At 40.0% G+C, this 14394-nt stretch overlaps 1 protein-coding gene across 2 annotated transcripts in view; it reads right to left on the reverse strand.

The window, feature by feature from the left end:
* The window catches only part of DDAH1 (dimethylarginine dimethylaminohydrolase 1), a 131082-nt gene that overhangs the window by 77977 nt on the left and 38711 nt on the right, over window positions 1-14394 (reverse strand). The window lies entirely within an intron of this gene.

Here is a 14394-nt window from a genome sequence, read left to right on the forward strand (position 1 = left end):
CATAGAGGAAAAAGGCAAGCCACAAACTTGGAGACAATATTTGTAAAATATACAGCCAACAAAAGATGTTTCCAGAACTTATAAAGAACTCCTTTGAAAGAGGAAAACAACTCAATGGAAAAATGGCCAATCGGTAAGTACAGAGATTTGAAAGCAGTGGAAGAGACCCAAACAGTGCCCAGCACATGGGAGGTCCCCAAACAGTATATGTTGGATGAATGAAAACACAAATGGCTCATAGACATATAAACAGCCATCCAACCTCACTGGCAATCAGGGAAACAAAAATGAAAGTCACAGTGGAATACCATTTCCTACTCACTACCCTGGAAAGAACTGAAATCAAATAATGTCAGTTGTTGGAGGGGATGTGATGCAATGGGCATTTTGATCCACTGCTTGTGGGAACACAAACAGGAACAACCACTCTGGAAAACACCTTGGCATTACTTAGTACAGCTGAAAACACACACATCTTGTAACCCAGATCCACTCCTAGGTATCTATCTGAGAGAATCTCTTGCACACGCAGCCTGGAAGACATGTTCAAGGCTATTAACTGCAGGCTTGCATATGACAGCAGGAAACTAGAAACTACTCAAATGTAAGTCAGCAGTAAAATGGATGAATCAATTGGATGGATCCAGACTCTGAAATACAGTACATGGTAATGTTAAGCAATCATGTCACACACACAAAATAAAGTATGATTTTATTGACACGAAATTCAAAACCAGAAAAAACTAAACACTGTATTATTTTGGAGGAAAAAAAAATGCATAAATAATTAAATTATAAAAAAAACCAAGGGAAGTGAGTTACAATAAAATCCAGATGAATAGTTACCTCTGTGGGGAGGACTGTGAGTGAGGAGAGGTATTCAAGAGCCTTCTAAGTTTTGGTTTCTTAACCTGTGCAGTAAATACACAAGTGTTCATTTCTCTGTTTTTCTTTAAGGTGTTCAGTTATGTTTTATAACATTCTTCTGAATGTATAATAATTTTCAATAATTAAAAAACCATATGTGAGCTGCATTTTAAGATAAATCCAGTTCCGCCTGCATCCTACCATAGGAATTATCTACTTACATAAATTAGATCATGAAAGCCTTAGTAAATCAACTAAAATAATTCCCTAATTTATCTATGTTGATATTCATATTTTTGAGTTTTGAGTTTGCTCATAGTAGGGCATATTTGCATAAAATTTACTTCAAGGTATGAAGAAACAATCAATCTTTTTTGAGTGTTTTACTTTAAGGAAGTCACTCATCTCTGTTTGTGACTGTGATTTCAGTTTCCTTCTACAAATAATATCTGATTAGTCTGATCATCCGCAGGGAGGTGCTCATGAAGTTAACAACACATTCCCAAATGATGTTTATTTCAAAAACAAGTATTTCCAACTTCTACAAAAGAGAGAGTTTAGAATGGTGTGGTCAGATCTGGAGTGGATCTGACGACTGGACCAGGATTTTTAACCGAGGTTCTCTCTGTGGCTTGGACTGAGTAGTGTTCCTACACGTTAACACCATGCAAGATGACACTGGATTTTATTTTCTAGAAGGCGATTTTTGTGGATGAAACCCACCAACTGCGAAATGATGGAATTACCAGCTGAAAAAATCTGATTTTAGTGAAGGGACTCTGTCGGCACTTGGAGATGAAATCTGAGGTCTCTGTAGCCAAGCTGGCCGGGCTGGAAGGCGGTGTGGAGCACAGCGTGCAGCCAGGATCTGCTAGAGCCAAGGACAGCTGCCTCCTGGTGGGGCTGGGTCAGTCCCCAGCTGGGTGAGTGGGAGTGGAGGAGAGGGAAGCCAGCCTGTGGTCCAGCCCCATTCACAGGGAGGCAAGAGGGTTCAATACGCGTGTGTTCTAGGAATTTCGGTCCCCTTCCCTCTCGTCACACCAGTCTCATCGCCAACATCACCACCCGCAGACCTTCCAAATGCTGGCAGGCCCCCCCTCAGCACAGGGCTCCTGACCACTCTTACGACTTGGTTGACTGAGGACTCCAATCATAATTTCTGAGAATTTAAGCAAACAGGGCTCTTTGAAGGAAACCAAGTGTAGGCTGTGAAGCCCCACCTCACTAGGGAAATCTTAAAGCCTTAAAACATTCCTCTTTACCAACCTTCATATACATAACTACCCTACAATCAGCAGCCTCTTCCTGCAGAATTACCCAACATGAAAAGAGTAAAACCATCTCGAACTGTCATCGATACCCCCAGTGGCATCTATTCAGCTTTGTTTGCACCCTGAAAGCCATCTCTCCCATGAACTGAAGAACAACTTTAAGAAACCAACCGCAATGTGTGCAAAATAACTGCAAGATAAGACTCCAGTTTGAAAACTAAAGATACACCAGAAATTCATTCGATTCTTTAAAAGATGGTCCCGAACAGTGTCTTAGAAGTTTAACTATTAAGTGTATTTACACACCACGTACCATTCTACTAATGATTACAAATAATGGCTGCTTTGCGGAAAGACTGTAGGAAATGGTGACCGAAGATAAGCTTTCAAAGAGTTTGATTAGGACGGGCTTAATGACCAAATCTGCGAGCCTCTGAAAACACTGACACAAGGGCCTGAAACAGCAGCTCTACCTCTTTGAACCTCCTCTGTTATTAAGCTTGCTGCTGCAGCAGGCAGATAAGATCCAAGACCAAGCACGAAAACATACCTTTGATTCGGCAAGTGGCTTATCTCAGCGGCTAGACCTGCTCTGTTCACAGAATTGGCCCGGGTAAAGCATTTTCCCTTTCTGCCCTAACAATTCAAGGTCTCCCTTCAGCGTGGAAAAAAAGTGCAAACGAGAAAGGTTAATTTCTCTTCTGTCCCATTTAAATAAGACCAATAAGGCCCAGTAAAACAAGGAATTTATGAAGTTTCTTAAAATACAAATTTCTTTTTATATGGTTTTCATTACATAATTTGACATATCTGGGGTTTATAATTTACAGAAAGAGAAAGATCATTAATTTGGTCTGGAATGGGGGAACTTTATGATCTCTGATCTGGTAGAACACAATTTATGGGCCAAATCCCAGGGAAGGCCTCGCATTTCATGGGGATTTAGTATTTCATTTACCTACTTCAGTTAAATGGCCAAATTTTCAGACTAGTCAACAAAAGTTTTTATCTTTCAGGTTCTCACTTGAGCAGGCTAGAAAGGGCAGCATTTCTTCAGATGTTGGAAAGGTCCTTGTTGCTGTTCAGAAATGTTGACTGCAACTTTCAACACAATCCCACTTTCCCTGGCTTTCTTGGCCCATTTGGGTTGGTTCCTGGTTCAGGAGGTTAAAACACCAAGACTGCCCATTTGTGCCAGACTGTGGTTCCTGCCCCATAACTGAGGTCAGAGGTGGGTCAGGTTTGGAATGCGGATCAGAGGCCGAGACAGGAGAAGCAGTCAGGTCTCCGCAGCTTGGCTCCCCTTCCCTCTCTGCTCCTATGTGGGTGGGTTGATGGCTGCTTAACAAGAGGGAAAGTGTCTTTCATCCCTCGGTCTGAAAAAGCTTTGTTACTGATCCAGCCCAACCTTCCCCTCCCAAGGAAACCAGCGAGGAAGGATCTGTAATAAACAAGGAAACCAGCGAGGAAGGATCTGTAATAAAGTGTACGGCAAGTTTCACAGCAAAACATAAGTTGACCCATGGCAAACATAATTGTTTTTCTCAGGAAAAAACCACTCAAGCTGGCGAAGTGCTGCAGCCTCGCATGACTCCAGGGGAGACCGTTCACACTGAATTCTGCGTGAATCGTGCTTCCTGGAGTTGTGCAATGCAGCGACCCTTACTTCAGCAGCAGAATGAAAGTTTGGATAACATTTTTAAAAAATGAACTTTGTTTCTAGATCAGTTTTAGATTTACAGAAAATTTATGAAGCTAATACAGACAGCCCCCATGTATCTGCACAACCAGTTTCTCCTATAATTAACATCTCACATTCCTACTGGACATTTGTTACCATATATTGGGATACTGTTAATGAACAAATACTGATGTGGTTTTATTAACTAAAGTCCGTACTTTATTCAGATTGCCTTAGTTTTAAGCTAATGGCCATTTTCTGTTTCAGGGTCGCATCCAGGATACTACACCGCATGTAGTCATCACGTCTTCCTAGGCTCCTCTTGGCTGTGGCAGTTTTTCAGATTTTCCTTGTTTTTTGATGACTCTGACAGTTTTGAGGACTACCGGTCAGATATTCCATAGAATGTCCCTCAGTTTGGATTTGCCTGATACTTTTTTTTTTCTCATGATTAGGCTGGATTTATAGTTCAAGGTGGGGAAAACCACAGAGGTAAAGGGTCATTTCCATCACATTATATTAAGAGCATATACCGCCAACATAACTCATCACAGTTGATGTTGACCTTGACTGCCTGGCTGAGGAAAGGGTTTGTCCGGTTCCTCCCCTGTAAAGTTAGTCTTTCTCCCCTTTTCTATACTGTACCATTGGGAGGGAGTCACTCTGTGCAATTCAGACTTCAGATGTGGGGCGTTTTTGCTCCATTTCCTGGAGGGCAGCATATCTACATGAATTATTTGGAATCCTTCAGCAGACGGGAGCTGTATTTTCCTCCAAGTGTACTTACTCATTCAATCATTGATTTATACCAGTATGAACTCAAGTACATTTATTTTATACTTTGGGTTATAAGCCAAAAGTACTTTATTTACTTTTTCCCTCAAATTGTTCCATCTTTCGCCATTAGGAGCTCTTTTATTTGGCTCCTCTGCCCTTTTGACATACTCCATCATTGTGTGTGTGTTTTAAAGTACTTCCTAACTTCCTGGCACCACAAGGTATCCAGGCTCACTTTGTGTATTTCCTGATCTAGTCCTAGAATCAGCTATTTCCCCAAGGAGTCCTGGTTCCCTTGACTGGAGGATGATAGTAGACATCACTGGATGATATGGTCATTGCTGCTGGGGTGTTGTTACTGCTAGGCCCTCTCAGTTGATAGAGCAGGAAATATTTTTGCATATATTAACCACGTATGTACAGGTATCCATCAATTTTTCTATAGGTAACCATTTGTATTTATACCAAGCTAAACATGAATTTATACTGATGTCTCCAACTCTAATCTGTTACTATGGAGATCATTCTAACTATTCTCGCTTATCTGTAAACTTTTACTGCCAAAGTGAGAACTCAGCTTCTACCCCCACTCACTTACTTGCTCAGTCCCAGTATATGCATAGAGCAATACCAAAATTGCTCATCAGTATCTCCACCGGGGAAAGATGTCACCTATAGAACCGTGCTTAATTAAGTACTGTGCCTTTTGCTTTTAGTCTGACAGATTCCACTCATTTCCAAAGTTACTTATTAGGGCAGCCGCTCTCTCGCTCACCCCCTTCAGTGAGGTTGCTTCTTACTTTGTAATATAGATAGACTGGTTTTTTAAATCACATTCTGCTTTCCATCTTGGGACTCCCAACCTCCCATATGACTTTTTTTTAAGTCTGCATACATTGAGGTTCACTTTTTGTGTTGGAATGTTCTACGGGTTTTGACAAATGCATAGTGTCATGTATCCATAATGACTATCATACAGAACAGCTTCCCTGCCCCACACAATCCCCCGTGCTTCACGTGTTTAACTCTCCTCCTCTCTCAAACCCCTGGCAGCCATTGATCTTTTCCCTGTCACTGTGGTTTTGCCTTTTCCAGAATGTCATATAATTGGAATAATACAGTACGTAGCCTTTTCAGTCTGCCTTCTTTCACTTACCAATATGCATTTAAGATTTCATCCATGTCTTTTTGTGGCTTTATTGCTCATTTCTTCTTACTGATGGCTAACATTCCTTTACATGCAGGTACCATATAATGTCCATTCACCTATGTGGGGACATCTTGGTTGCTTCAGTTTGCTTACCTGTTTCCTTCCCTTTTCTCTTTTTTTTTTTTTTGGTGCTGTTGTAAACGATATTTTTTTTAATTTCAAATTTCAAATTGTTTTACAAGCAAGCAATTAACTTTTGTGTGTTAACATTGTGCCCTAAGACTTTACTATGCCCTGTTAGATCCAGAAGTTTTTTGGTTTTGTTTTTGGTTCTTGGTCAATTCTCTGGGATTTTCCTATGTAGATAATTATGTCGCCTGCAAACAAAGGACAGTTTTATTTCTTCCTTCTCAATCTGTGTATCTTTTATTCTCTTTTCTGGTCTCACTGCACTCTCCAGGACTTCCCGTCAGTGATGAACAGCAGTGGTGGGAGAGAACTCTTTGCCTTGTTCCCGATCTTAGGGGGAAAACACCGAGGTTGCTGCTGTCAAGTATGCGTTGGCTGTAGGGTTTTTTTTTTTTTTTTGGTACATGTTCTTTATTAAGTTGAGGAAGTTCCTCTCTATTCTTAATTTTGTTGAGAGTTTTTTTTCAAATCATGAATGAGTGCTGGATTTTGTTAAGTGTTTTTTTCAGGTATTAATATAATCACATAATTTTTCATCTTTAGCCTGCTCATGTGGCAGATCATACTGGGTGACTTTCAAATGCTAACTCAGCCTTGAGGAGCGAAGTAAATGCCACTCAGCCACGGTATATAATGATTTTTACACATAGTTGGATTCAATTTGCTAATACGTTGTTGAGGATTTCTGGATCTAAGTTCATAAGCAATACTGGCCTGTGTGCTTCCTTTATGGTAATGTTTTTATCTGGTTTCAGCATTAGGGTAATACTGACTTCAGAGAATGAGTTAGGAAGTATTTCCTCTGCTTCTATTTTCTGGAAGAGATTACAGAGAATCAGTGTCATTTCTTCCTTAAATGTTGGGTAGAACTCATCAGTGAAAACAACTGGGCTTGCTGCTGCTTTTGGTTTGTTTGCGAAAGTTACTAATTACACTGGGACAAGATGGTAAAGAGACTGGGAGACCAGTGGGACCAGGGTATAGCATGCATTCTACAGCCTGACATGCTCAGGTTTTTCTGCACAGATACGGACTAAGGTGACATCTGTCAACACGTGATACAAATGCAGATGTAAGTGTGGAGAAGAAGATCTCTGAAGATGCAGATACAGTCTAGTGAGCATGATTTTTTTTTTAAAAATCCGTTTTCTCCCCTTCCTTAAGCAGTACCTCTGTTTCCTCAAATGGGAAAATGGGCACCACTGTCTCCCTCCTCTTTAATTCACATGGGTGTATAATAACAAAATACCAATCTTTTTGAATTCCTAAAGGGCTTAACATAGGCATATATACCACTTCTCTAAAGGAAATTTCTAGACTCTGAGATAGTAAATTTAAAAAAAAATTTCTGTTTTCCAAATTTTTTCCAGTTAATATGCATTAGTCAGTTTTATATCAGAAAAAACCCTGCAATATAAAGAGTAATCCTTGCCTCTCCTTTCTAGTTTATCAATGTAAAACAAGAAGTAAGTGTAAACACACAGGAAAGAAGTGAGAATTGCATTAGTTCTACAAACAATAATGAAAATTACCCCAGTCATCCAGTCCCTTGTCACAGGCTATTTGCAGGAGAGAGCACCCTTTTCCCTGAAACATTTACTTATGCTCTGCTAAGAAGCTTTTAATGTTTCAATTATTGAGATCGTACAATATTGTTCTTAAATTAAGCATTTCTTTACAGTTCACTTCCGGGTGAGCTGTCATGTCACATTAACTGTGAATGAAGGCAGGCTTTATATTTTGCACTGCAACTCTCATGCTGAAGCCAAAATCTCACTTCAAGATCGTATGTTTTAGATTTTTACTTTTCAAAGGCAAGCCGTCACTTCTTTTTTTGTCTTATTTTTCTTTCTAGATTTTCACTGGTTCAGTTTTGCAAGCTAGCAACTTTCTGATAACTCAGTTTTTCTTACATATTATATTTTGACTGACCTGAATTTGCATTCCTCCCCACCGCACCTCCTACCTCAAGTTTCTATGGATTGTCACATCACCTCTATGATGGATAAATTAAAGCTGGAGTTTTCTAGTTTGTAATGAGTGCCCCAGCCAACACAAACATAAAACATCACATTTTTAATTAGAGAATGCATTTTCAAGCGGAAGTACCGGAATTCTCAGTTAAACAACTGTTTTTCAACCCTGATCACTATGAATATATAAGGTTTATATATCAAATGTGGGATTTTATGTTAATTAATTATTATTACTATTTTTTACTTCTAGACCTTTATTTCTCTGTAAAAAAGCGGAAGAAAGGAATAAAATAAAAATGGCACAGTTGACAGAAAACCACCACAGAGGGAAGGGGAGGTGGAGAAGCAGATGGGGCGGGGGGTTCCTCATTAGAGAAGCAGGAGCCAGAGACCTGGGACGTCCATGTCTCCCCCAGGGCGGGTGGCAGTGGCCCATTCCTCCCAAGGTCACTGCCCTGTCCCACCTTGTGCTTCCCTAGATCCTTGGGAAGTGGACGGTGAGAAGTCAGATTCCCAGGCTGAGAAGAGAAGGAACTGAGCTGAGGGAAGGGGCCTGGGGTCAGACCACACACAGGGAGTGACAGCCAAAGGCCCCTGCCACTGTCTCCCTGAGGGTGGACACCAAAGGCCCGTGTTGGCTCCTCTTTCAGCATAAGGCAAGAGAGAAAGAACAGTCAGAGCCTCCTGGGCAAAGTTTCTTTGCAAGAACTTCTATCTGAGGATAAGAAAAGTTACTATGATTTTTCCAAGGTCATTTAAAACTACACCCTCAAGCATACATTTAGTTTGGTTGGTGGCTTGTTTTAATACAAGGATAGCTTGTGGTCGTAAAGAATTCTGAATTAGGCTATTTAAATTCAAATCTTGCATTCACCTTGCATTAGCTGAATGAACTTGGTCAAGGACAGTTACTTAACTACCCTCAGTTTCTCTATCTTTGATACAGAGATCCATTCATTCAAAACATTTAGAAACTTTCATTCATTCAAAAAATATTTATGGAGTGTTCATATTGTGCTAGACTCCATTCCAACTGCTGAGGACACAGAAGTGGACAAAAGAGGTAAGAATCCTGTCCCAGTGGATCTTACCTTCTATTCACCACTAGTAGGAGTAACTTCAGGACCTCCTTCATGAGACTGTTTTGAGAATTAAATTAGTCAATTACCTTTGACACACTTAGAGCAGTGTCTGGCTCACAGTGAGAACTCATTACATGTTAGCTATCATCATCATCGGCCTCATCATCATCCAATACTTAACTTTCATAAAAAGCTTTCCTTGTTTATTTTCCCCATTCTTTGTGTCCTTGGAACCCAGGAATAATAGACTGAAATTAGTGGTCTAGGTGACATCACTGAGCCTCAATTTCCACGTCTGTAAAATGGTGATATCTGCCCTCTCCAGGCCACAGCGTTGGTACAAAAATCAGATGAAATAATTCATACAAAAGTGCTTTTTAAACCATCAAGTGCTACACAGATTAAAAACGTCATTATGCAGTCTCTGGCATAAGTCCTTGCACTCAGAAGTCCATCAGTACATGTTTACTGAATTAAATGTTAATTTCCTGCATAAGCAATTGCATAGCCACTGTTCAAGAAGTCTGGAAAATGCTTGAGATGCAAGACGCCAACCTCTTTTAAGTAGGTAACTTGCTACCAGTTTACTCAAACAACTGCTAATTTATTTTTGGCTACCAAAAAATTACCTGAGATCTCCAAGGTGCTGAAAAACATACTCTTTGCACACCCACTTGGGCTAAAACGTCTCAACTTCCTTACTACCTTGTGGAAAATTTTCAGTTCAAGTTCTTTATTTTGCAGTGGAGGAATGTAAGGCTCGGAGAAGCTAAGTAACTTCTTCAGGATCATAGCCGTTAGTGTCTCCAGTTTCCATTTCATATTTAACCAAAAACAAGTATGTGCAAGGCTCGTCCACGTATAGAACGGAGTCCAGATCTCCAATTCTCATTTAAACCCTTCTCAGTTCCCGGTATGTAAAGAGCTCTTCATTCTTCTGGTTCTGTTCTTGTTTTTTGGGCTTTTTTAAAAGTGGGCGAGACAATGAAAAACAAGTCAGAGAAGAAGGCGTTCTGTATTGCAGCGTGTCGGAGAATCTGTTCCTTTTCTGAAATTTTTTATGTGAAGCTTTAGATTTCTAGCTGTCGAGGAGCCTACTGAGAAGAAACAAGCTAGTTATGGAACTTTTGTTTGGGGTTCTTATTCCAGCTGGTTTATATGGTAACTTGAATTCAAGCAAGACTTTTACAGCTATGAGATCTCTATATAGAAATGGCATGTGCAAAATGCTCGTGTCTTGCCAGTCCACGGAGGGCCAGCTCAAAGGACAGACTGGAATAGTCATCTGTCTTCTTACACGATCGTTAAACTGCATGTGTTTATAGGACTGTCTGTTGTAAACTGCTCTTGGAAAACAAATAAACACGGCGAAAATATCTTGTTTCTCTCTAAGGATGTGACAGAAGCAAGAGTGAGAAAAAGTGGACGGGTTCGAAAAGGTCATAATGGTGGTTCCTGATACTTGAGCATGTTTTTTTTCTTTTTGCATCCTTCCCACCTCATAAACATTTATGTGTTTCCTAATGAACTGTCCTCCCGAATGTCCCAGTGAAGGAGGGGCTAGAAAGGCTCTGGCCCATCGGGTGTCAAACGTCTCCTCCAACACTGAGATCTGGACACGACCGAGAGAGTAAGCCGAGGTATTGAGCCCAACCCTTACGTTCATGGCACCAACCCGTATTCCAGACTTGTTGGTAATGGAAAGTCACGGACTGCTGGGGCAGCCAGGTGTTAACCAGCTGAGTCCCAGTGAACTGCCATTAAGTTGTCTTCCCATATTCAGAACCCAAATAGTCTGTGTCATCCAAGATCCTTTAAATTATCCATCTGCCCTTCCAGATGTCTTAGAATCAAGATTCAGGAGAGGGATGTTATTGCATGTGCAGAGGTTTTCCTGGAGACAAACACTACTCAAGAAGAGAAGGTGGTTGCCAGGTATCTGAGAAGGCAGTGGGAATGGTCTGCTCCCCACCAGCTTCCTGCAGCAGACTCAAGTGACTCCAGACAGCACAGCCAGCAGCCTGCTGTTTACTCCTGCTGGCTTGGACAGCAAAGAAAGCAGTGCTTTACTCAGGATGATGAAGCATTTTAGCCCTTCTCCTACTGAGTGTGTTGGATAAAACACCAGAATTTGTGGCCATGTGGCTAGAGATAGCAACACGGAAAAGTGAAATAGGCAGAGACGGCAACTGCTGAAGTCCAGAGCTGTAGACAAGAAGATTGGGAAACTGGGGAGTGTGCGGGGACCGGAGGCTTCTAAGTCCTGCTGAAGACAGCTAGGCAGGGTCTGCCAAGCAGGACTCTGGGCCAATGCTTCCCCTTCCGTGTCTGATCGACAGAAGACAGAAGTTTCAGAGACTGAAGTGAACTATGCCATTCCTTAAGCTAGAATCCTCCTCCTGTGTCTACCAGCAAACCTTTTCTCTCCCTCCTCCTCCTCCTCCTCCTCCTCGTCGTCTTCTTCTTCTTCTTCAAGACAAAACTCTATGACAGTGTTTCAAAAGCAGTTACAGACGTCTTCCCTTGTGCAGCAGCACATCTGATGCTGCTGGGTACCCTGGGTCTGTCACTGGGTGAGCAGCACCTCCAATCTGACAAAGCTGATGCTTGGGATCAGAAACAATCTTCCTTAAAGACACTTATTTACAGCCTCATGAAATGAGCAGAAGAGTCAAGCTAGGGGAGGTGAATGGTCTCAAAGTGCCCCTCCATTTCCCACATGAGGTTGCTTTTGGAATCAATACAAGAGGCAGGAGCCTTAGACGATGATATACTTTCCCACAACCTCAGGCACCTGTTCTGTGCTAACATCCCCAGTGGGTACTATCTAGGTTAACTCAAACGTGACGAGCTCTGTAGTTAAATACGTTGTTCATCCCTAAGTCCAATAAAAGGCATTTCTGAAAGAGCCTCAGGAAATGTGTGGTGACACTGCAGAGTTAGGAAGGTTTTAAAGGGCTGTGTGAGGCATCACCTCCTTTTTTAGGTCCATCCTCTCCTCGCCTGTGAGCCCCTTGAGGGCAGTGGTCCAGCCCTGTCTGGTGGTCCTGGAGCATGAAAGAATGAACAAAGGCTTGAGACAACTACATGGAGCACCACAAAACAGGGAACTTCTTGAGGGTGAGGCCTCTCCATCTCCCATTTTCTCATCTCCATGGCAACACAGTGCAAGGTACAGAGTAGGCTCTTGGCTAACCTATGCTGAACTGATGAATATCCCTCCCAACTTTATGATTCTGAGATGTCTAATTAACACAAGAACTCAGAGATAATGCAAAATCTGTTGTTACAGATGCTTCTAAATATAGTCAAATCTATTTTATTTCTGTGGATTATTCATGGCCAGTTTTTATTCCCAGTAGATTCCACCCTGCCTGGAATGATGAAAGAATACCACATCCCTTAATGGCACAATTGAATTGTACTCAGGAAATGTGGTTATTTTAATATTACTGTAAACCAAACATAATTAAGAATCTTCCCAGCAAAATATCACATGACATACTCCAGAAACAAATATAAATGAATTTTAGCTTACATGATTTTTTGGTTTATCTACTCCACCTTCCATTTATTAATTCAAATGTTTAGTATTTAGGGCGGCTAAAAAACTAACAGATGCATTCACTTTTCACACTGCCATTTTAGTATCTTGAAGGCATAACGTGGTGAAAGCAAATTAAGGTCATGAGCTGATCAGGACTTGGCCTGACTCCCCCAAACCAAAACCAACAAAACAACACCCCAGACCTTATAATTCTCTGTTTAGTTTTGGCCTAAACTTGTTGGTTCAGAGAAGATGGCTCCAAATCATGGAATCCACTCTATGACACTGATATTTACACTGTGTGATACCAATCTATGGAGCAAAAGTGGTTTGGACCAGGATGTGTGTGTGTGTGTATATATATATGTGTATATATATATATATATATATACATATACATATATATATAATAATATATATATATTTTTATATATTATATATATATACAGTACTCAATTTTTTGTGTTTTTGTTTTTAAGGTCCTGTACGTACCACTTAAGAGGTTTTTTCATGAAAAGGCTGAGATGCCAAGAAGAGCTGTGATTAGGAAGGACCTGGTAGGGGACCTGAGCTGGCAGACCCAGAGGAAGGGAGTGGCAGGGAAGCAGCGTAGGGTTTGCACTTGTCTTGGGGGGGGAGGGGGAGAGGGCTTTCTTCCTCATGTCTGCATATGAAATCTGCCTCCCCTCGATGATTTCTGAAAAGTGCATGAAGTATTTATTTGGTTGACATCTGTAGAGATTCCTAGCCTTAACACTAAACGACAATGACATCTGTAATAATGCAAAAAAAGATCTAACATGCAGTCTGAGAACATCATTAGAATTTTCTGAAGAAGGCTAATTAACACACAAAATTGTAAGGAATGTCACAGGTATTGTCAATCCAACAACTAGGCAAACAAACAATATACATAAAACTTGTACTAAATCATTACTTTTACTTAGATACGACTGCCATGTTAGTTTGAGGTTTACAACATAATGATTTGATATTTATATATAGTGTGAAATGATCACTACAATAAGTCTAGTTAACATTCATCCCCATACATTATTATAAATTTTTTTCTTGTGATGAAATTTTTAAGATCTACTTTCTTTGTAATAAATTTTTAAGCTGGAAAAAAATAGAGCAGATTTTTAAAAGCCTCAAGCTTCCATATTTTGTACCATGCTTTCACAAGAATATCATTAAAATCATCAACGTTCTTTCATAAAAGCAACAATGTCAACAAACGAAGAAACATGTAATGCGAACTGGATGTATTATTTATAGCCCAAGCTGTGTTAATTACAGAGGGAAATGCAAGGAAAACTTTACATTTAAGAGAAAAATAAATGTTTTATTATTTCTGATTTACTTAATTCAAAATCCATGTATAATATGTTAAATATTTTTGATATTTGATTTTATAGAAAAGAAACAGATATAAATCTCAGATTATTTATTTCAGCTATTTAGACCAAATGTAGAATTCAAAGAAAACAATTCAATATCTTTGTACACCATACTTTTTATTAATTAAAAATCAACTTAAGGGATGATATTAGGGTATAAAACATAGTGAAAGTGATAGCTTTTTCCCACTGGGATTCTGTTTCCTGTTTTACAGCTACACTGTTCTCTCTGCCCTCTGTCCTAATAACACACAAAAAGTGTTCTTTCTCTTTTCCTATATGGTTTATTATTTTTTGGTTTTTATATTCAACATTTTAATCCATCTGGAATTCATTTTTTTCTCTCATTTCTTTTTTTAAATTGAAGTATAGTCAGTTACAATGTGTCAATTTCTGGTATACAGCATAATGTTTCAGTCATACATACACATACATATATTCATTTTCATATTCT

The sequence above is a fragment of the Camelus ferus genome, chromosome 13 (assembly GCF_009834535.1).
Source record: "Camelus ferus isolate YT-003-E chromosome 13, BCGSAC_Cfer_1.0, whole genome shotgun sequence".
Classification (NCBI taxonomy): domain Eukaryota; kingdom Metazoa; phylum Chordata; class Mammalia; order Artiodactyla; family Camelidae; genus Camelus; species Camelus ferus.